The sequence below is a fragment of the Typopeltis vanoorti genome, chromosome 1 (genome assembly GCF_054136105.1).
Source record: "Typopeltis vanoorti isolate ZY-2024b chromosome 1, IOZ_Tvanoo_1.0, whole genome shotgun sequence".
Classification (NCBI taxonomy): Eukaryota; Metazoa; Arthropoda; class Arachnida; order Uropygi; family Thelyphonidae; genus Typopeltis; species Typopeltis vanoorti.
Genome location: NC_143549.1, coordinates 160918315 through 160941182, shown reverse-complemented (window position 1 = coordinate 160941182; position 22868 = coordinate 160918315). Strand labels below are relative to the sequence as shown.

Genomic DNA, 22868 nt, shown 5'->3' with positions numbered 1-22868 from the left:
CTCCCATACTCTTATATTGAGATGGTGACAGTTAAGAAATTATCAAACATGGCACAAAACATATATACCTATCCCACCATCCAATAACTTCAGTATGACTGACCATTAATTGCCTTACTCTATTATAATTTCACAATTCTCAAATGAGAAATTGTAATTTTGATGTTCAATTGTGTTGGATGCCCAGCCACATTGTAATCAAGGGAAATGAAACAGCAAGTGCATCTTCTAGGTCAGTGTGTAATTTGTCCCCCTTCTATTTGTCAGTTCCCTCTATAGATTACAGACAGTTAAAATATGAACAAAATTAATAGTCAGTGGCATTCATCATATCAGGAAGCGCTAAAGAAATTGCCTGAGATTAGGCCTGAAATAAAGCATTAACAGTCTAGTCTAGTATAATATTGAACAGAAGAGAGAGGATGTTACACTTGCTAGGCTCTACATAGGTCATAGTTATCATACACGTTCTTATCTACTAAAGGCTGATGACCCACTTACATGTGAACAGTGTTACACTCATCTTAACATATAGCATTTCACTCAAGAGAGTAATGTAGTTTTCACTAATCTGCTGAGCCATATGCACTCAGATCTTGTTGTGCGCAGAGAGAAATTAAATTTTTTTACCAGTAATTAATTTATACAAGCACATTTATTATAAATGTTATTTATGTGTAAATATGAAAGCTCAGTTTTTATTTATTTATTTATTTATTTTTGTATACATAACATGCTATTTACTAATTTAGACATTTATTTTTTATCACTTCTTGTACTGTCAACAGTACAAACCTGTGGACTGGCACAATACGACTTTGCTGTACTTGATCTTGTAAACCACAAACCAATCAACCTTTATTAAAGGCTCTGAACAACAGTGAATGTTTTTATAATGGGTCAGATGACATGCTTGACTATTGGATGTTATTGTTGTTTTAAGTTCTTGACTTTTCTCATACATTCTGTAGTGAAATAAACTAAACTTCTACATGCCACTGTCTACCGATGAAGCTCTTTTCACAGGCAGCAAAAGATGTAGAAGTTTCCTTTTTACTTTTATAATATATCTATGAGTAAATCCCATAGCTGTATTTTTTAATTTCACAGACCTGTCACCATCATCAGCCTCTGAAGCATCTCCCTTACTTTCTCATCCCCAGGAAGTTAAAGAGATAGTCTTAAAAAAGAAAAGTATATGCTTTGTTCTTGTTTTAGGATTATAATGCTCGTGTCTTCACACAGGAAACATAATAAGTCAATTTTTATTAAGTCTACTGAGATTCCTGTTGCATCAAACTAACATTATTAGGATACAATGAAATCAAATAATGTGTTCAAGTGTATATTATTATATAGTTTATTATATATTATATTGGTGATTATTATATAGAAATGCATTCTGCTAAAGATGGGCATCCCTTTATTGTATATGCTCTTGAATGTCTTTTAAGTTGAGAGTTGATTTTCATCATTCTTCTAAGGAGGCAGTCCCATACTTTCTCCCCTATCTTCTTCATAAACAAATGGTGAGAGACCACCATTTCTTTGAGCAGTAAAGTAGCATATACGCATTACTATGCTTCTCTCCCCCAAACAGTATTGATGTATATATACTTTCCTTTTTTTTTTTTTACTATAGAAAGCCACACATTTATGTTGGCTTTTGAATTTTGCAGGGAGGTGCTTCAGTCTTTAGCAACATTCCCAATTTTTTTCTTCATGTATTTATAATTCCATAGAAGATGAGATGTATTTTTAACCCACTGCTCAGAGAGTTAATAGTAGAAGTGGGAGCAATTCCCTTTGTCATAGAGACATACATACGAAGTATATCATAGAGAAAATTACCACAGGGGATCTGATACGGAGGTGGTTGGGTTTTCCTGTTCCCTCTCAGAAACTCAGGTTTTTCATAGTGCTAAATAGGCAAACCAGCTAAAATAATATATGAAATTTGCAGACTATACACTGGCCTTACAGCTTAAGCTGCTTTAGCCATAATTTCAAATAACCATAACTTTAGGAGATATGCAAAAATCCCTTAATCAGTATTACTGTACAACATGATATTCTTTTGACTAGAACAGTTATGTTTTCATTTCAAGTGTCTGATACATAAAGATTCCCTAATTTAGTACAAAAATCACTGTAATTAAATAAATAACATGTTACTATTGAATCACATTCTGTCAAGCAAACTGGCATATTTTAAGAAAATTTTAAAGGAAACTCAGTTGATGGCCTGTTATATTGTCTCTCTTTTGACTGTGTATATTTCAAGAAATTATGATTGCAGCTCATAGTATATATTTTATAATGATACTGTTTAAATCTTGAGTTTATTGGTATGTACTGTTGTATCAGTAATATTTAAAATGATTTCTCATATAGAACCTTAACTTTTTTTATTTATATTTGGAGTCAGAGACAACACTAGATTCTAAAATAGGTAAATAGAAAATTTTCATAGTACTTCCTTTTATTGCATATTTTATTAATGTTTTTCATTATTATATCTGAAAGATATAATAATGAAATTCATTTGATTATTATATCTTTTTTGATAATAGCATGGGCTACCAGCAGTTGTTTCAATATTTTAATATTTATAAATTCCATTTTTTTTAAAAATAACGTTCAAGTGTTTTTTTTTTTATTGTGGGCAGTGAATCCTACTCACAAAAGCTCAAAATGTTAATTTTGGGTAGATGGCTTTTTAATAAAACAGGAAGCACTATCGCATGATGAAGCATTAACCATAAGATTACTTAGTGATTCATTTTTATTAAAAAGTTGTCTACCCAAAAGTAACATTACATCATCAGAGAGGGATGTTTTACAAAGGTTGCTAACTTATTAGACATTGTTATTACTACAGAGAGGTTAAGGGTTAGATCTACTTCCCCTGCTCTAGTCCTACAACAAGCAGAATAATGGCTTCACACTGTTAGTGAAAGTGGTCTTCCGCTTAAAGACTTTCACAAATATCTAATTCAGTGATCAGCCTGTTGATTTCAGAGTAGAGATTCTTATTAACTCAGCCCATCAAGCCATCAGCAAAATAAATTATGAAAATAAGTGATTATAATTGGATTAAATACACATAATTTATTCTTTGAAGAAATAAAGTTGATGTTACATTAATGGTAATTTAAATGCATTACAGTAGCTCATACCATACAACTGATGGAGACTCCACTCTCAGCTTAAAGAAATTGCACTGTCGACCATGAAAATCAGCTGCCAAAAGGAAGTATTAAAAAAGATAATCTGAGTATACAACATGAGAACCTCAAGCATTTGCAGGCTGCCAAAAATATGTAAAACCATTATACTGCTCTAGTTAATAGTACACTGAAACAGCATGATATAACTAGCCAGTCATTTACAGAATTATTACACATTCACGTGATCAAGGATCTTTATTCCTTTCCAGTGTATGCAGAATTTCTTTCACCTTCATTTTTTCACCTCCACCTATCCGCTCTAGAGGGCAGATAGGTGGAGATTACATTATTATTATTATTATTGCATGGGTACCTCCACAGAGTCCTAAGACTCATTGTGAGAGACCCAAACTATGTGAACATTATTTATCGTACCTCCCCTGAATCCATTAACAGATAGAGCACTCACAGCTGACTTTGGCAACCCATTCTATTCATTCGCTACTGTCTTCAGGTGAAAAATCTAGAGGGCAGATAGGTGGAGATTACATTATTATTATTATTATTATTGCATGGGCACCTCCACAAAGTCCTAAGACTCATTGTGAGAGACACAAACTATGTGGACATTATTTATCGTACTTCCATATCGTACAGACAGAGCACTCACAGCTGATTTTGGCAACCCATTCTATTCATTCGCTACTGTCTTCAGGTGAAAAATCCACTCCTCACACTCTTGCTAATCACACTCTTGCCCAGCTTCCAGGGATAACTTCTTGTCGCTTATCCTTTCCATCCAACTGCTGAAATATTTCCTCTGTGTTAATCCTGTAAAATCCTTTTAGGAAATTAAACGTTTCTATCATATCCCTCTTTTTTTTGCTTATTAATCAACTTTTGTAACCAACAGACCATTAGTCTAACCTCACAGGGAGTATTCCATAGACCACTCATCAACTTGGTCACTTACCCCTGGATCCTCTACACCACTGCTGATTCCCAAGAAACCCAGGTGACTAGACCTGAGCACAGTAATCCAGATGTAGTTATATCAACACTTTAGATCATGTGAACTTAAGAAATAATTTGTTTCTTGTGTTAAATTCATAGTTATCTCCATAAATATAAAAAGCTTTTTTTTTTTAAGGAATCTTTATGAGACACTCTTGCTTCACCCTAAAGAATGATGGTCTGACATTTTCCTGAATGTGGAAGTGGTCATCATTGACATATGACTAAGGCTTAGTCCCTTTATCTGGTTTCTATATTTCATCCACTCTGTTGATTATTATTGAGATGATAAGTAAAATATTATCTTCTTAAAATAATATATTTTATCTCTCTTCCAGTACAACGAATCTGGGTTTTGACACAAATAAAACACACCTTTACAGACTCTTCCCAGCTGAGAAGACATCAAACCTTCAGGTGGCAAAGAATTATGTTAAGCTTTTTTTTTTTTTTTTTTAAACTGAATTGTCTCTCAGAACCAAACCAGCAGACTAGTTTCAAAAGGGGGGGGGGGGAGGCTCTAAGAAATGTTGACTGGAAAAATTTATCCAATCAACTGTCACACAATAGGTATAAAACACTCAGACAGATTTGAAATAATGTTTAAAGAAGTTAAGATACTACTAAGACAAATGAACACTTCTCTGACACTAGAAATAGCTCTGTTGTTGAAAGATTTTTCAGTTGGTTATACTATACATTAAAGATGATATTCTTGGTTTAATCCTTTATTCAAGTGTAAGCAAACAAAGTTTGCTTACACTTGAATAAAGTATGTGAAGTATCTTCATGACTAGGTTACATTGTGGCTCATGCATATAGAGGCTAATGATTTCACATCATTTATAATGCAAAGCACACCCCCCTTACAGAAGTATATAATACCATGCGTTATGGGAAGAGCCACTACCCAGACTAGTTTCAACCTTTATTGAGGTTTTATTAGTGGAAGCCAGACCTAGAAGAGATACCAAGATTGAAGTAATGCAGAAGTCACATCTTTCCCATATATAAGTAATGAAAAGGTTTATTATCTTATTATGAACAGTACAAGAGGTCATCCTTAGTAAAAATCATTAATTCAAAACTGATCTGGGTAGTGGTCCTTCCCATAATACATAGTGTTATACACTTCTGTAAGGGGGGGGTTTGTGCTTTGCATTATGGGATACTAAAGCAATTGATGTGAAATCATTAGCCTCTATAAGTATCCTAGTCATGAAGATTCTTCATGTGCAAATTTTATTTGCTTAAGCTTTGATAAAGGATTAAACCAAGAATATAATTTCTTGGCATCTTAATTTATAGCTCTTAAGTTTGAAGAGAAATAAACTTCAAATATGAAAGAGCTGCAAAATTTTAAGATTATTCTTTAAAAAATAAATGTATGAGTTCATTCTTTTCTGTTATTATTATTATGATACTTTAGAGAAATCTGATGCAGAGATTTCAGAATTTTCCAAATTACTAACTGAATTAAAATCATTTCAGATATAATACTTGTGTGGCCGATTTTGCCACAAGAAATGGCAGCATTCTAAATGATTTAAACTTCGTGCTGAATCACCACAACTGTTTTTTGGAATCACTAATTCAAGGTGATCGATTAAGCTAATATATCTTCTCATCTCCAGTTAACCAGGACTTCCATACATAGATTTGCATTTAATAAATAATCTTTAAGACCTGTAGTAAACTGTAAGAATTTGTATGAATTCTACAAATAGTATTTATTAAATTTTGGTATTTTTGTTAATCATTTATATGGCTAGCATATGTAGAAAAATATCAAATTTATTAAGAACACTAGTTTGTTACATCCAGTGTAATATGGGCATCATCTGGGAGAGAAGGTCATTTAACTACATTCAAAACAAGAATCACAAGGTATGAGTTATGTGGTATGTGCCTTAGTAGCTTGTATGTTAGTCACAGTTGAGATCAATGGAAAAAAGTTGGATAGTTTCTGATTTAACTTTTAATTCAAAACAAAAAAAAAAGTACCTGAACTAAACTACAACTCAGACTTGCACATTCATATCCCAGGATATCAGACATGTGACTTAACCTCTTAATCAACTCATAATAACTACACTGGTGTCCAAAAACCTAAGGTTGAACACTATTTCTGAAGATTATAACTGTAAATTCAGACAAATCAGCTTGTGGCACTTTGTATAACAGATGATTTTGAGTAGAAAATGGGTTCATTTTCAAATTCTTGAATTGCGCACAAAGGGATCATGTGGTAGGATGCAATAGGATAAAAGGCAACAGGCTGTGCTAAGCGAAGTTTGTTTGAAGGAAGCTCTTTTCATTAAGTAATAAAGTTGCAAACTTGGATGTATTGTAATGTCTCAAAGACATCATCTAGATGATTTCAAGTTGGGAAGAATTATTGGAAAGCTTGAAGAAGGCTGCAGAATTACTAATATTGCCAGAGAGCTTGGAATCTAACATATTATTGTATCCAGGCTCTTGAGAGCATTTCAAACCAATGGAATGTGTTCCAGATGAGCTGAGATCGCCCTTGCCCTACCACAGAGCATTAAGATAGATTTTTGGTTATAACAGCAAAGTGTAATCAACGCATCATGGCAGGTCAGCTTGCAAGTTGGCTTGATTCAAGCATAGGTATATGGATATCTCGACAAAGTATGGCAAGACATCTGCGACATGCAGACCTATACTCCTGAAGGCCTGTAGTCTGCATCCCTTTATCCACAGTCATTGTAGAGCATGTTTTCAGTGGTGTTGTATCCATAAAAATTGGATGACACCACTGTGCTAATGTACTCTTTACAGATGAGCGTAGTTTTAGTCTTTCCTCTGATTCTAGATGACATTTGATTTGGTGTGAAAGTGATGTTGCTTACCATTGCAAGAATGTCCTTGAAAGGGATAGATACAGCAGTGCTAGTTCATGGGGGAGGCATTATGCTTAATGGACACTCAGAGCTACAAGTGCTGGAAAAAGGGACTATGACTGGTGAATGATATTGCAATGAAGTTTTTCAGTGTCATGTTCGATTGTTCTGTGGTGCTGCAGGCAAAGAATTCATTTTTATGGATGACATTGCTACACCACACTTGCATTGAATGGATTTGGGATCATCTTGAGAAAGTATTGTTCAGTGAGAATTCAGAACTGCATAGTTGTTGAACCTAGAATTTTTAGGAGGGATGCAAATGTGTATAGAATCCAGGCAACCTGGAGGTTTAGGAAATGGGAGAGTGATCACATGATGCTTAATGTAACCCCCAGGTTCTTAACTTTAGTCAGCTATGCAACACAAGGTATATGGTAGGTTGTAAGATGAGGAGAGTATTAGAGTCGATGTATCCTAATGCCAGGACTATTCAGAGTAAGGACAAGGAGATTTTAGCATTGATTGGCTCAGTTGATTAGCTTTAGTTGGTTGACTGAGGATGATATAGTTACGGGGATAGAATGCCATACTCAATTTAGTGAGTACGGGCATGGCAAACCCGTGGTACCTGTTGTGGACCATGCTGTACTTCACGTAATATACATCTGTTATATTATCTGTAGACTGGTCGCTCCCTTTTTTCTTTTCTCTCTTTCTTTCTTTTCTTCTTGCTCCTTTCCCCAATGCTATTAGAGTATTCGAGGGCTAGAAGTGAATCTTTCCTATTTTGCTATTTCATTTCTTCTTATGTGGAACGGGCCTCTGCAACCCTACCACTTTCTTCTTGCAGTGACTTCATTTCAAACTGCTAATATGGTTGTGCCTTATAATGCATCTCATGCTGCATCGGTTGTCACGCAGAATAATCAGAGCTGCGTTCAGGGCTTAGGCAGAAGGTCCTGTTCGAAAAGTATATTACAGTCTCCATCAGAAATCAGTGATATTGTGAATGAGCAACACAGAAGGTATAAGATTAATCTTAGAAGGGAATTTTACATTGGCACATGGAATGTTCGGGGTCTACAGATGGCTACTCTTGAGATTGTCTATAAAGAGATGGATAGATATGAAATTGACATCCTGGGAATTACAGAGACCAGATGGAATGGAGAAGGTCACTTTAAAAGACAGGATGGTAAGCTAGTTATTTACTCAGGTGGTGACTCAAAACATCATGGGGTAGCTGGGATACTGAAGACAGCTCAGGCAAGAAGCCTTCTTGGTTATAACCCCATTAATGATAGGATACTTTCTATTAGACTTAAGGCTCAGCCTACCAATGTATCAATCGTGGTAGTTGATGCACCCCACACGAATAGGCCTGAAGAAGGGACCGAGGAATAATTCTATGAAAACTCACAAATTGTTTTGGACTGCCTACCAAGGAGAGACATACTTTACATCTTAGGGGACTTAAATGCAAAAGCAGGAAAGAGTATGAGAGTTAGGCTGGAGTGTGGCTGGCATGTTTGGTCTAGGTGAATGCAACACCTGTGGTGAAAGACTGTTGGAATTTGCCCATGCTAACAGATTAGTTATTACCAGTACCTGCTTCCAGAAACACCCACGATGGATCTATACTTGGATACCTAACATTGATGGGTCAAGGCACCAGATTGATTACATCCTGGCTTTCCAGTGGTGGAAAACAATCATCTCTGATGTGCACAACTTGTTCTGGAGAAGATTCATCGGCTAGTAAGAGCCAAAGTAAGACTAAGACTCCGAAAACTTCCAAGTCAGGCACATTCCACTAGATTAGATGTTAGAGTAATTCATAGTGGATTCACAGAAGAAATATCAACTCGGTTGGATGATTTTCTGGAGACCAATGAGGAGAACTCAACAGAAATGCTTTGGGAAGGAGTCAAGGTGATAATACAGACAGCCAAGAAGTATCTCGGCCCAATAAGAAGACCAAGAGACCCATGGATATCAGCTTCAACGTGGGAACTAATCAAAAGAAGGCAGCTGAAAAAACAAAGAGACACAGAAACTGAAGAATATGAGATTACATAGAGAAGTCAGAAGAGCCATCAAGCAGGACAAGGAAAAGTTCTATACTAATAAATGTGAAGAGATAGAGTTCCAGATGAGGAGGCTCAATTATAAAAGGATGTTTTATTTAGTTCGTGACTTAAAGCAAAAGTTGAAGCCCAAATTGAATGTCATCAAAGACAGGAATGGAGCAGTAGAGTGGATAAAGATAATGTGGAGGAGCCATCTCACCAGGAAAATTTTGATTTGGAACCTCCTCCACTTAGGCATGAAGTTGAAAGAGCAGTTAAGCAGCTTAACAGCAATAAGGCACGAGGTGCAGATGAAATTCCAGCAGAGTTAATTAAGGTCCCAGGGGATGGAGGTATAAGAGCATTTCATAGATTGATTACAAGGATATGGGAGACAGGATCATGGCCTAGAGACTGGAAAAGTCTGTTTCCATACCACTACATAAGAAAGGAGATATGAAAACATGCAAGAACTTTAGAACTATTAGTTTAATATTTCATGAAAGCAAAATTTTATTGAAGATCATGCTAAATAGGATTTAGGCCAAAGTTGAGGCAGAGATGCCCAAGGAACAAGCAGGTTTTAGGAAAGGTAAGGGCACCAGAGATCAGATTCTTTGTCTTAGACAGATCATAGAAAAATATAAAGAATTTAGTCTCCCTAAATTCTTTATATTGTAATGTGTTTCTTAGATTTAGTCTAATGTGTTTCTTAGACTACTCTAAAGCTTTTGACTGTGTTCAGCATGTGAAACTGTGGGAAGTAATGAAAAGAATGGGATTTTCCTCAACACACTATCAGGTTGATAGCCAACTTGTACAGGGAGCAAGATGCCACAGTAAGAACAGGTGTTGGATTGACTCATTAGCTTGAGGTCAGAAAAGGAGTTAGACAAAGATGTTTACTTTTGCTTCACTTGTTTAGCATATATACGGAGGACATGATGTGTGAAGCATTTGATAAGCTCAAGACAGGAATTAGGATAGGAGGTAGATTGATCAGTAATTTGAGGTATTCTGATGATGCGGTTCTCCTTTGTAATGACATGGAAGAACTAGGACAAATTCTTGACAAAGTTAACAAGATCAGTAATAACAGAGGACTTCAACTCAATCCTAGCAAGACGAAGATCATGGTTCTCAAAGGAAAAACAAACAGAGAAGCTCTTGAGAAACAAATGTATCTTAATGGAGAAAGAATTGAGGAAGGCAGCAAGTTTGAGTACCTGGGATCCATTATTAATGTGAAGAATTGCAGAATATGTCAGAAAAAGGTTAGCAATGGCTAAAACAACAGTCAGAGACCTGTCTAAAAGCTGGAAGGATGGATCTATCTCTATGGGAACAAAGTTGAGGATTTCAGATGCAGTTGTTTTTCCAACAAGCGACTTATGGATGCAAGACTCAGCCCTATTTCAGTTCACAATGAACTCAGGCTCTTTCGTTTGGCAGGGAAAATTCTACAAACAAATAGAGGGGACAGCCATGGGTTCTCCACTCTCCCCACCCTTGGCCAATTTCTTTATGGAGACCTTTGAAGCCTTAGCCTCTGCCCCACAAAAACCAACCATATGGCTTCGCTACGTTGATGATGTGTTTGCTATTTGGCCACATGGCTCTGAAACACTCCTCTCTTTCCTTACACATTTAAACAACCAACACTCCAGAATCAAGTTCACCCTGGAAAAAGAGGAAAACAACAGCCTCCCTTTCCTAGACACACTAGTCATCTGCCAGCCTGATGGAACCTTGGTTTTCTCAGTTTATAGAAAACCCACCCATACAGGCAGATACATTCACCAACAATCTCCCCCTCACAACAATATGGACACTATACAACAGGGCTAAATTAATCTATTCTAACGACATGGCTCTAAACACTGAATTAAATCACATCCTCAACACCCCCCCCCCCCCAAAAAAAATCGAAAAAATATTAAAACCTACAAACCACAGCCCCCCCCTCCACAACAAACATTACTCTAAATCCATCACCATTCCCTACATCCGAGGCACCTCGGAAAAAATTACCAAAATTTAAAAAAAACATGACCTCACCTCCTGTTACAGGCCTTACACAAAATTGGCATCCCTTATCCGCTCCACCAAAGACCAACCACTTCCCCTAGACCTACCTGGTGTATACCAGGTCCCTTTCAGTTGTAAACTGTCGTACTTTGGCCAAACAGGCAGGACAGTGAATATCAGAATCTCTGAACATAAGGACTACATCCGGTTTCACAAGTACAGCTATTCTGGTCTTGCAGACCATGCTCTGGATACACACCACAGAATACGGTGGAAGAAAGCTACAGTAATACACCATAGCAAATATAAATTCGGAAGACTATTTATGGAATCAGCCTCAGCCCTAAGAAACTCTCCTAACCTCAACAAATTTGGTTGTATGCGACTGCCCCAAATTTGGGAGGCATACATCAGCAGACCTCCAGCCCAACGGCCAAGAACACCTACTTAGCCCGCTAGAGGGCACCATCAGGACTTCTAGGAGAATGATAGCTTCATATATTCATTCTTAGTTACTGTGTTGTAGTGCCTGTGTGCACATACCTTTTTGTATGTTCCTTTTGAAAATGGCAATGCGACGTTGCCGAAATATCGGAAATATTTATTAAAGTTTAATTTAATTTATATTCTAATCTATGTTGTTCAATTCCCTAAGTGATTTAGAAATGCATAACCAACGTATAAGCCTGTCTACGAGAAGAAAACAAACATCTTTTAGCCATCTTTTATGTCTAAAAGATGGCAGCCATTTCTGCTATCTTTCATTCTCATGATCATTTAATGTTTTAAGAGTTATATGTGAATTAGCTATTAGTGGGTATAACTGCATCCAATTTTATAATTTTTTTTTTTTTTTTTTTTTTGTGGCTGCTTCTGGTAATTGATTAAAGCATAGGTAAAGCTGATGTCAATACTTTATCACACTTTTTGCGTGTATGAACAACATTAATGTTCCTTTAAAGTCACTTACCATTCAATTTAACAATGAGAAGAATTTTAAGTACAAATGTTAGAAGGAAACAGATTTTCTGTAAACAAATGAAGAAAATCATTTTTATGAAAGGATTTCAAGTCATTGTTCTTATAGTTGTTTATGTGTGTGTGTGTATATCACCTGTGGCATTACTTCAAGCATTTCATCATTGATCAATTGTTTTTCATGTGAGTGAGCATGAAAATTCAATTGTCACTTGTTATAGAGAAGTCCTCATTTTTCAAAGGAGAGACAGAGATTAGAGAAGGATAAAAAAAAAAGTTGGATAAGCCCTGCAGAAAATTTCTCTTTGTTGATATCAGTTCCATATTTTGAATTGAACTAGGAAATAAGTAATCTTTATGATATCAAATTTTTTTATTAAAATTTGATGTAATTTATATAAATTACATCAAATTTTAATAAGAAAATTTTAATATTTCAAAAATAATATATTTTCAAAAAAAAAAAAACATTTTATGATTTTGTTATTTAGATATTGTAAAATTTGATTGAGTTTTTTTACATTTACTTGTATGTGTTTTCTGTTTTTTTTAGAAAGCATACATCTGTTGTTATGCAATGCTTTGTCTTATTTACATGTGGAACAGACGGAGGAAACACTTTTTCAGAAAATAACTCCCCAGGTAATACAGTGCATTCATTCATATTTTTGGAGCAGTTTAGATTGTGGTAATCATTATCTGTGATCACTCATAATACAATTTAATGGAATAACAACAGCAATTAAACAGCGGGTTGAATAATTTCAATGTTTCACTTCTGTCATCGAGAAATCTTCAGGAATACAATGTTAAAATTGTAATAATGTGCACATGCGTGCGTGCTCACACACACACAAACACACACATAAAAATAACTTGAAGAAATGAAATTAGACTATATGAAGACTAGTTTAATTTAATTTCTTCTGCATATTATTTCTTCTCTGTGTGTTATTGCAATTATTATGTTATAATTTAAAATAAGCTGCCATTTGAGTAATGATAATTTATTTCAGACTCTTTCTCAGTTTTGCTACATGTTTACTGTAATGATTCAGATTTCTCACTTTAAATCTGATAAGGAGACTAACACTGTTTGAAATATGTTTATGATGCCTTTCATAAAGTGAGCTAACAACTTTTCTTAGCAGGCTAACAACCTTTGAGAGTGCGATTTCTCAGTAAAAAATAATAATAATAAATAAATTTTCAGCCTTTCTGATAATTCCCATTAATGATACTGGAGTTGATGTCCAGAGAGGCATCTTTAAATTTTCCATCAAACAAGAATCATTTAAAAGTTGTGTCTCCTTCCATAACATTGATTTGTGATTACATTCAGTGGGTTGGTCTGAGTTACCTGATTTACAATTAATGTGCATACACTACCTTACTGACAGTGAAAATAAAAAAAATAAACCTATCTCACTTAAATTAGAAAAATGGATGTGACCATATAATGTTCAGCTTCTTTTTGGTCTTCGCATCAATTTTCTGTTCACATTATTATTATTATTATAATTATCTCTGATATTATCATATATTTCTCACATCTCTCATATATTATCTCTCGAGCAAAACTATCAAATTGGGTTAATTCAGGAAGTAAAGGTGCGTGAGGGGCCTAAAGGGATGTATCAGAAGTATCAGGAACAAGAAGGGGGGGGGGTAGGTTTTGGCATTGGTTAGTGCAACCTTGCTAAGAATTATAGGCATTAGTGAGACTTGGCTGACAGCACATGATGTTGCAGGGATAGAATGTGAAGAGTTTAGTATTTTTAGGGAAGACAGAGAAGATAGGATGGGTGGAGGGGTACTACTGATAGCGGATACATCATCAATAGCAGTGCTGTAAAGAGGGTATGAAGCACCTGTGGCAAGTGTCTAACTTGCACCCCCCCAACCCAAAAATGACAAAAATTTAAATTAAAAGTACTCATTAAATTTTACTAAATGTAACATGTTAAATACTGGCTGTTAACCACATCAAAATGAGTTGCCTGTAAATCCAGTTATGTATTTGTATAAATAAATAATCTATTAAAAATAACAAATTTTTATTCATATTCAGTGACAAATGAAATATGACAAAAATTAAAATACACGACATAGGTATAATATAAAATAATATAATAAAAGCATAAATAAGTTCAGCATATTTTATAAAGAAATTTTTCTAGCTTTTTCATTTGCAAACACATCTATTATATCATCATAATTTCATGTTTTTGCAATATCTTTTTCAATTGATGTTATAGACATTGTTTGTCAATCGCTCTTGTCCAAGAGAAGAACAAAGGTACAATTTTACAATTTTCACTTTGTTAAACGAACGTTCGCAGGAAGCTGTTGTTACAGGCTTTGTTATGAAAATCCTTAATACTATCTAGATTTGGATACATGTTTTGTAATGAGAGTTTGTATTTTTTTTGCAAGATTTGAAAAGCATCCATATTGCCTAAATTTTCAAAAACTTCCGTGACTTGATATTTGAAACTCTCAATTTCACATACAAATTCTGGAGCATCTAAGTCGCAATTATATTTCAATGCCAGGTCAGCTTTGCATCGTTTGAATTCATCTAGCTTCATAATTTTTAAAGCGTGTTCATTTAAAAAACTGAAGTCGTTTGTGACCTCTTGTAAAGCAGTAAATCTATCATTGAGTTGTATGAGTATTAGATCTAAAACTTCACACATTTCTTTTTTTAGTAATGCAGTTTCATTCATGGCAAATGAATCATCAGTAGCTTTCTCACCAGGCATATTTTTTATTTTGTGGCGTCTCTTTTCTGGAATGTAAGTTTCAATATTTATTGTTTCAGCTTAACTTTTTACTGAATTGTGAAGCGAATCGAAAAAATCATTTCGGTACTGTTGAATTTTATTTTTTAGAGCTTTTATCATTTTCGCAGCATTTTCGACTGTGGTTTTTTTTTTCTTGTAAAAGTAAATTTACTTTATTTATCTTTCCTAATATTGTATCCAAAATATTAATAGTGCAACAAAATTAAATTTTGTTAATAATTTTTAGCAACATTCGAGCATTTGTTATAGAGTCTACTATAACTTGTCTTTGTCCATCACACATTTCATTAAAAAGTTGTATTATTAAAGGCATTTGATTTCGTAAGGCTTTTACAGCGTTAACTTTTGCAGACCAACTTGTGTCGCTTAAACCTTTAAGACGAACAGATTTTTCCTTTAAAAGATCCCATCTACTAGTAGAATTTACAAAAAAGTTAAAAAATTGTTGAATTGTTCCAAAACATGATTTCATTTGAACAGATGTTTGTGCAGCATGAACGCCTATTAAATTAAGGCTGTGAGCAGTGCATGGAACAAATCTTGCCATATTGTTTAAATGTAATATTCTGGCTTGTACCCCCTTGTATTTACCTTCCATATTTGCTCCATTATCATATGACTGTACTCTTATATTTCTAAGATTTAATTCGTCTGATATTAACTTTTTTTCGATGCCATTCGTAAGTGCTTCGCCAGTTTTTGCATGTATCACAATAAAATTTATGAAGGTTTTTTCAGTGCTACATTTATTCGTGTTAGGATCAGTGTTAACATAGTGCAAAATTTGGGTTATCTGTTCCTGGTGAGAAGTGTCAGGGATGCTGTCAAATAAAATAGAAAAATATTTTGCTTTTTGAATATTTGAAATAATATGCTGTCTAATTTTAGAAGCAACTATATTAATTATATCATTTTGTATTATAGGAGAGAAATAATTAACTTGATTTTTCTTATGACTTTCAATATGCTGCGCAGTAATAGATCGTAATGACTAATTAATTCTATCGTGTTCAAAAATTTTCCACATTCGGGATGACCAATTTTTTCACAAGTTCCTTTCAAAGTGTCATTATTTTTTACACAGTGCAGAATGGCATCCAAAATAACTTTTGAAATATGCCTCCACTTTTCTTTTTCTTTTAAAATTGCTTCTTGTAATTGATCATCTATAAAACCACCTTTCTTAATTTTTGATTCGAAAGTTTTCCATTCGACGTAATTTTTTTTTATGATATAATGAATTTTGATGACATGGTAACATAGGATTCAAATGCTTCCAGTTTCGAAATACTGAGTAGTAAATACATTCTGATTTTTTCCAAAAAGAATACATGGAAAACAGAACAGTGCATCTTTTCGCTTGCAATATATCAACCAATTTCTGAGTACTTGTTCTCCATTTGACATGGTTTTTACAAACCATTTTTTATCAAGATGCCGATTTTCTGTTTCAGGATAAACACTTATATTATCGCACAACTCGGGTCCATGTTGAACAAATATTTGTATGTTACTATTGGTTATATGCCATGTTGTGGAATCATTAAAATTTATTATTTTTGCATTATCAATATATTCTAATTTAACATCCACTATATAATTATCATTATTACATTGCTTCTCGATTTCCTGGTTTTGATGTTCAATTGTACTTTTCTCTTCTGTTTCAATTTCATATGAAACATAACTACTTGTAGAAGGCAGATTTAATACAGTTGTTAAGCTTGAATTGAACTAGAGGTGGATCATCTGCTCATAATTCCTGTTTGTTGCTATCATCATTTTTGTAATCACCACAAATGGTTGTTATGTCAGTATCAGTGACTGATGAGGGAATCGTTGGTATTGGTGAATGAGGATGTAGAAGCTCCTCTAAATGCTGGTGTTGAAATTTTTAGAACTTTTGGTACTGGTTCTGTTGAAAACTTCTTCTCTTTGGTGTCTTTCATTAAAATTCCAAATCTCCTTATATCGTTTGTTGTTTTCTTTACTTGCTCTTCCTTTTTTCTTTTCCTTTTGAGAAAAGCAGCTCCCGACTTTTTCTCTTTCAAATTACTGATCTAAATGACAATAAATTTCGTATTGATAAATTATTCTTTTTCAAGTAATTATTAAGTTTGAGTTTATTTATTTATTATTTTTAAGAGTTTTAAAACAATGAAATCTTATTTAAAAAAATCGATTTAAAACAGTTGCCTTCTATGGATTTTTACTATAAATAATTAATTTATACAATAATTTGAAAATTTGATAATTAAAGGTAAATATAATTATTGAGGGCAAGTATGCTTCCCAATGAGCGATTTTGGCATTTTAGCAAAATGCGCCTCTGATTAATATGTTTATTATTTATAAACTACTTGCCTTTAAAATTTTATTTGTCTATCAAAAATCCAAAAATAAGTACACAATTAAAATCAAAGTCAAAAATTGTCCAAAGTCACTTAAACACAGAATACACAACACACTCAATATGTTTCACATTCAAAATTGAAATGACGCTGAAAAAAAATGTAAGTGCATATCACGCTGTTTCGTCTATCCAAATTCGAAGCAGAATTTAAGAAAACGAACAGACGTAATATAACCTATGTTTCAGACTAAATATTTGGACAGTGTTTCTGAAACTTCAGATATTTGTGTACCTCTTCAATTTTCATTATTACCAAGTACCTTAACAAAATACACTTATCCAAATAATAATAATAATAAATAAATAGATAAATAAAAATATATTTCATTGTAAGTGTGTATTTTATTTGAATTTAGATGTATTTAAACAAAAAAATGATTTATTTTTAATAGAACAAAATTTATAAAGATACTATACATTTTTACTTAATATAAATAATTTATCATCAATGAGAGGAGTGAAATTGCTTATTTCTATATCTACTATATTGCTCTCTTTTGTGCATTTTATAAATCCAGTCTTTAACCAATGATCTATAAGAATTCGAAAGCTAAAAAAATTACCGTATTTACTCGAATATAATCTCACTTTTTTCCCAAAATTAAAGCTAAAAAATCGCGGTGCGAGATATATGCAGGGATTTTTGGAAACTAAAGTTTTCAGGAAAAAAAAAACTGAAAATGGGTATGACTTACCAAAAAGCTTCTATTCTCCAATCACTTCTTCTGTCCTTGAGAGCGGTTTCCTTGTGTGCAATCAAAGTTATCTACCCAAATAGAGTCATCTTCTTTCCCATTATATCAAGCAAAAATTAGCAGTAATTTAAGACTTGAGATACGTAATGAACAATCCTTGACAAATTACTAATGAGAAGTGAAAGATAGGCGCGATTGTAGGTCAGTAGAGAAAGAGCAACTATTAAAGAAGTGCATATGATTGGTGTGGTATTAACAAAAGATCGCGTGACTCAAACAAAACAAGCTAACAATTGAATTGAAATGAAATGCTAATTCTTTTAAACCAGTTTCCATAATATCTGAAATGCGTTCACTATATATTTCTTAGTTTTAACACGTTTATGATGGGGTAGTGGCAAGCAAAACCATATGTTACACCTGCAACATGTGGTTTGCTTGACAGTTTCTGTTTCTAATGTGATTCATTAGTTAGTGTTTATATTCCCAGTTGTTTGTAATTGCACTATTTGTTGAGAAATATATTACACAGTCAGCAAATGTCTGTGAACCCGTATTTCTGCACTGTAGTTGCTGTTGTTTACTGCAGGGAGCGAGTTATCGCTCCAATGTGAAAAGTCGGGGCGATAGTGACTCGCAATTTGAGTAAGAGAATTCATGCATAATATAATTCAATATGTATAGACTATGAAAGTTTATGAAATTCACATCGTGTGATACTTTATGGGTTGTTTCCTTAAGTATCTAATAAGTGGGTTCTAAAATCTTTAGTTTTAGTATGTATGACTATAATTTATTTATTAATAAAATAAAATAAGCACATATTTAACTGTCATGGGAAATGGCGCTTTTTTATTTGGTAAAATAAATGCTGCATTTTTGTAAAATTTTCTTGTTGCCATAATACTGCTGAACAAGCGCCCTTATTAAGCAGCGCCGTGAGGCAGGCTGTCTCTATGCTACAACTTGTCGACGGTACTGATTACGACACAGCAACAACAACACAACTGATCTTATGAATGACAAGAAGACTAATAATAATTACATGATTTTGGAAATTCTCTAATCTACAAAAAGTAGAGCAAATGGAAATATTGAGGGTGGGGAGATTGTGATTTTCATTGGATCCTGGGTTTGATGGGTGTAAATAAGGGCTGGCAAATAATTTTTGTGGGTGGGTCATGAAATGAGGGATTCAGGTAGATGGAATGATATCGAAGGAGGTCATAAAGGGATTAAAATTATAATATGGAAGGTAATAAATTTAGGATGGGAAGATAGACGCATTAGGAGGATAATGGAAGAATGTATTAGATTATCTATGCAAATATTTAGGATTAGACGGGAATTTGGAGATACAAAATTCTACAAAATGTGAAAATACATTTATTAATAGTTAATGGTGCGATGGAACAATTTACTTGAGACAAAAATGAGAACAATTGCAAAGAAATGTTATGTTCAAGTGGTTCGAGTCATGATATTAGGCGCTGTCATTGCCATCTAACTCGAGACGAATTGGAACTCACCGGTGTTATCAAATGTAGCGGAATTCTGCTGTGTTGCAGAATTTGTATGTCTAAAGTGGCGTATTGCCAAAATTTAAAAATACAATATAAAATAGCAGACTTTTATATCTATTTATTTATTTTTATTTTTTATGTTTTGTGCCCTCAAACCTAGTTGCGCCCGTGGTGGGTGCCTCTTTCGCTACGCCCTTGTTACTGCACTGGTCAGTAGTACTCCTTGTTGCAATATTCCAGGGAGTTCCACGGATGAATCTGAATGACATGCATCACCAAATTAGTACAATGAGTGCGGGTTGAGTGATTATTATTGGGGACTTCAACTATGGAGATATAGACTGGAAGGAAGAAAGATCACATGGCAGGAAGGAAATAGAATTTATGCACCTGCTAAGAGATAATTACTTATGGTAGCATGTGATGGAGGGGGGACTAGGGATGGGAGAGTATTGGACCTGATCATAGGATCAGAAGAGCTATCCATTACCAAGGTGACAACATTACCTCCAATTGGTGAAAATGACCATGCAGTCTTGACTTGGAAGATTGTAAAACATGAGGAATATTCTATCAAGAAGGCTTATTTTTGGAACTACAAGGCAGATGATTATGACAAGCTTAGGAAGAAGCTTAAATCTGCGCCATTGCATAAAACCTTGCAGGGTAAGGATGTTAATAGTGCATTGAATGTAGTAGTTAAGGATCATGTAGAGGAAGCAGTATTAAATTGTATATCAAAGGTAAGAAGGGTTAATCAGCCAGGAGTTAGATGTATGAGTAATATCAAGTAAATGAGTAATATTAAGCACGAGCTGCAGAAGAAGAAAATGCCATGAAGGGTATATAAAGAGAAAGGTGACCAGCAAATTCATGAACAGTATATGGCTCAGGCAAGAAAAGTGACCAACATGGCAAGGAAGGCAAAATCAAATTATGAGAAGAATCTAGCTGATTAGGCCAAAGGAAATCCCAAAGAGTTCTTTTGTGTGGCAAGTAAGAGAAAGAATGACTTTGGAAGATTAACCTTAATGAGTGATGATGGATATGATACAGAAGCCAATGAAATAGTTTAGTTACTGGGTGACCACTTGGCATGGGTATATTATCCTAGTGAGGTTACCGCTTTAACATGTGACAGACACTAACGTGGGAACAGAGGTGGATGAATTGGAGTTCTTAGGATATTGCAGAAACTCAATGTAATTACAGTGGTGAGATTAGATGGGATATCAGCTTGGGTTTTGTGAGAATGTGCAAGGGGACCAGCAATGCTTCTGACTAGGCTTTTTAAGTTTCCGCTCTGGTAGAGTTCCAAGGGAGTGGAAAAAGGACAAAATAATTCCTTTGCATAAGGGAGGTTCTGAGACTGCAGTAGCAAATTATAGACCAATCAGTATATCTGGTGTGGTGGTAAAAGTACTGGAAAAATTGGTCAAAAAGAGAATTCAAGAATGGATGGATAAAGATATGCTACTGTATGAGAGACAACATGGCTTTGGGAAGGATTGGTTATGCCTAAAGGAAATGGCTACACGATGATTCTGCTGGATTTTGCAAAGGCATTTGACAGAATACCACATGGAAATTTGTAACACAAATGGGGATGGATATGATACTGGTTAAGTGGATAAGAGGGTGCCTGCTGGACAGATATAAAAAAGTGGTATATGGATGGGCAAAATCAAGGTGAAAACAAGTCACCCTAGTGGTGTGCTGCAAGGTTCAGTGCCAGGACCATTGCTGTTTAATTTGAATATAAATGATATAGGAAATAACCTGAAATGAAATATTCAATTGTTTGCCGATGATGCAAAATTAGGTAGAGTGATAGTTAAACAAAGCAATGTGGAGAGCTTGCAAGACGATTTAAATAGGCTGGTAGTATGGGCAAAAGATAATGGGTGTAATGTGGAGAAATGTAAAGTTATGTATTTTGGGATAAACAGATTACAAGGTGTGTATCACATTGATGGTATTGCCCTCTAGGAAATAGATAAAGTTACAGATTTATGGGTGGTGCTGGTAGAAGATAGAGAGTGTTAGTTTAGAGGACATATTACCAATGTAGCCCATAAATGTCTTCTAACCTACTTGGCTATTGAAGAACACATTAACAAGTAGTGATAAGGAAGTTGTTATTCCTCTTTATAAGGCCTTGATATACCGACATCTGAACTACTGTGCTCAAGTCTGGTTCCCCGTATTTCTTGGGGATGAAGAAGTGGTGGAGAGGATTTAGACTCACCTCTAAATGGTGATGTCACCTAGAATGTTCCCTATCAGGATAGATTGAAGGTGTGTGGACTGCAGAAGTTGGTTGATAGGAGAAAACAAGAACACGAGGAATATGATAGAAACGTTTAAGTTGCTTAAAGAGTTTTATAGGATAGATGCAAGGGAAATGTTTCACCACTTGGCTAGAAGGAAAACAAGGGGTCATCCCTGGAAGTTGAGTAAAAGTGGGTTAGTAGGGGTTTGAGGACTAGATTTTTTGCTTTGAGAGTTGGGAATGAAATGGAACCAGTTGCCAGAGTCAGTTGTGAGTGCTTTGTCTGTTGATGGGTTCAAAGAGAAGTTTTATAGATCGTGTGGATAGTTTGCATCTCCTGCAATGTGTCTTCAGACTCCATGGAGGGCTCCTGTACAAGAAAGTAACAATATAAAGGCATTCATGTAGTCAGAAGACTCCTCGGGGGGATCCACGATACCTATCATACTTCTTGAATTCATTTACAGACAAAGACTTAGAACTACTTCTGAAACTTATTCTGCTCAGTCATCTTTCCAAGCCAAATAGGACTTGAAATTGTGTAGAATGTTAACCATACACCTACACAATTTCCAGGGATTATCCCTCATTCTCTCATCTCCTTTCTTGCAAAATTTCATCTGTTATTAAATTTCTGTAGCATCCACTCTATTAAACCCCTTAAGTAATTATATGTTTCTATCATATCCTTCCTGTTCTGCCTGTTAACTGAACTTTATAACCCATGAGCACTCAGTTCTGCCCTCATAGGGAGCATACAACAAACTAGTCATTGATTTTGGTCACTCGTCTCTGAATCCCTCTTCTTCATCCAAGTGACCAAATATGTACATTGTTATACAGGTGTGTGGTTGTAATCACAGTCTTATAGATTGGAATAATAACTTCCTTATCAGCCTTCAGAAACACACCTTAAATCTACTAGCCAGAAAAAAAAAAGTTTAACTCACCCAAGGTATTGGTCTATTTTATATAAATATTATCATAGATGATGTTAAAAACAATAACAAAAAAAGTAAATGTTATGCT

The 22868-nt window shown here is 34.5% G+C and overlaps 1 protein-coding gene across 1 annotated transcript in view; it reads left to right on the top strand.

Annotated features, from left to right (window-relative positions):
- Positions 1–2417: 2417 nt before the first annotated feature.
- Positions 2418–22868, top strand: part of LOC150110585 (FIGNL1-interacting regulator of recombination and mitosis-like) — a 390780-nt gene continuing 370329 nt past the window's right edge. The window contains exons 1-2 of the mRNA XM_090399827.1: positions 2418–2452; positions 12683–12771. The gene's annotated coding sequence lies outside the window, so the exon portion shown is untranslated. The remainder of the gene's footprint in view (positions 2453–12682; positions 12772–22868) is intronic.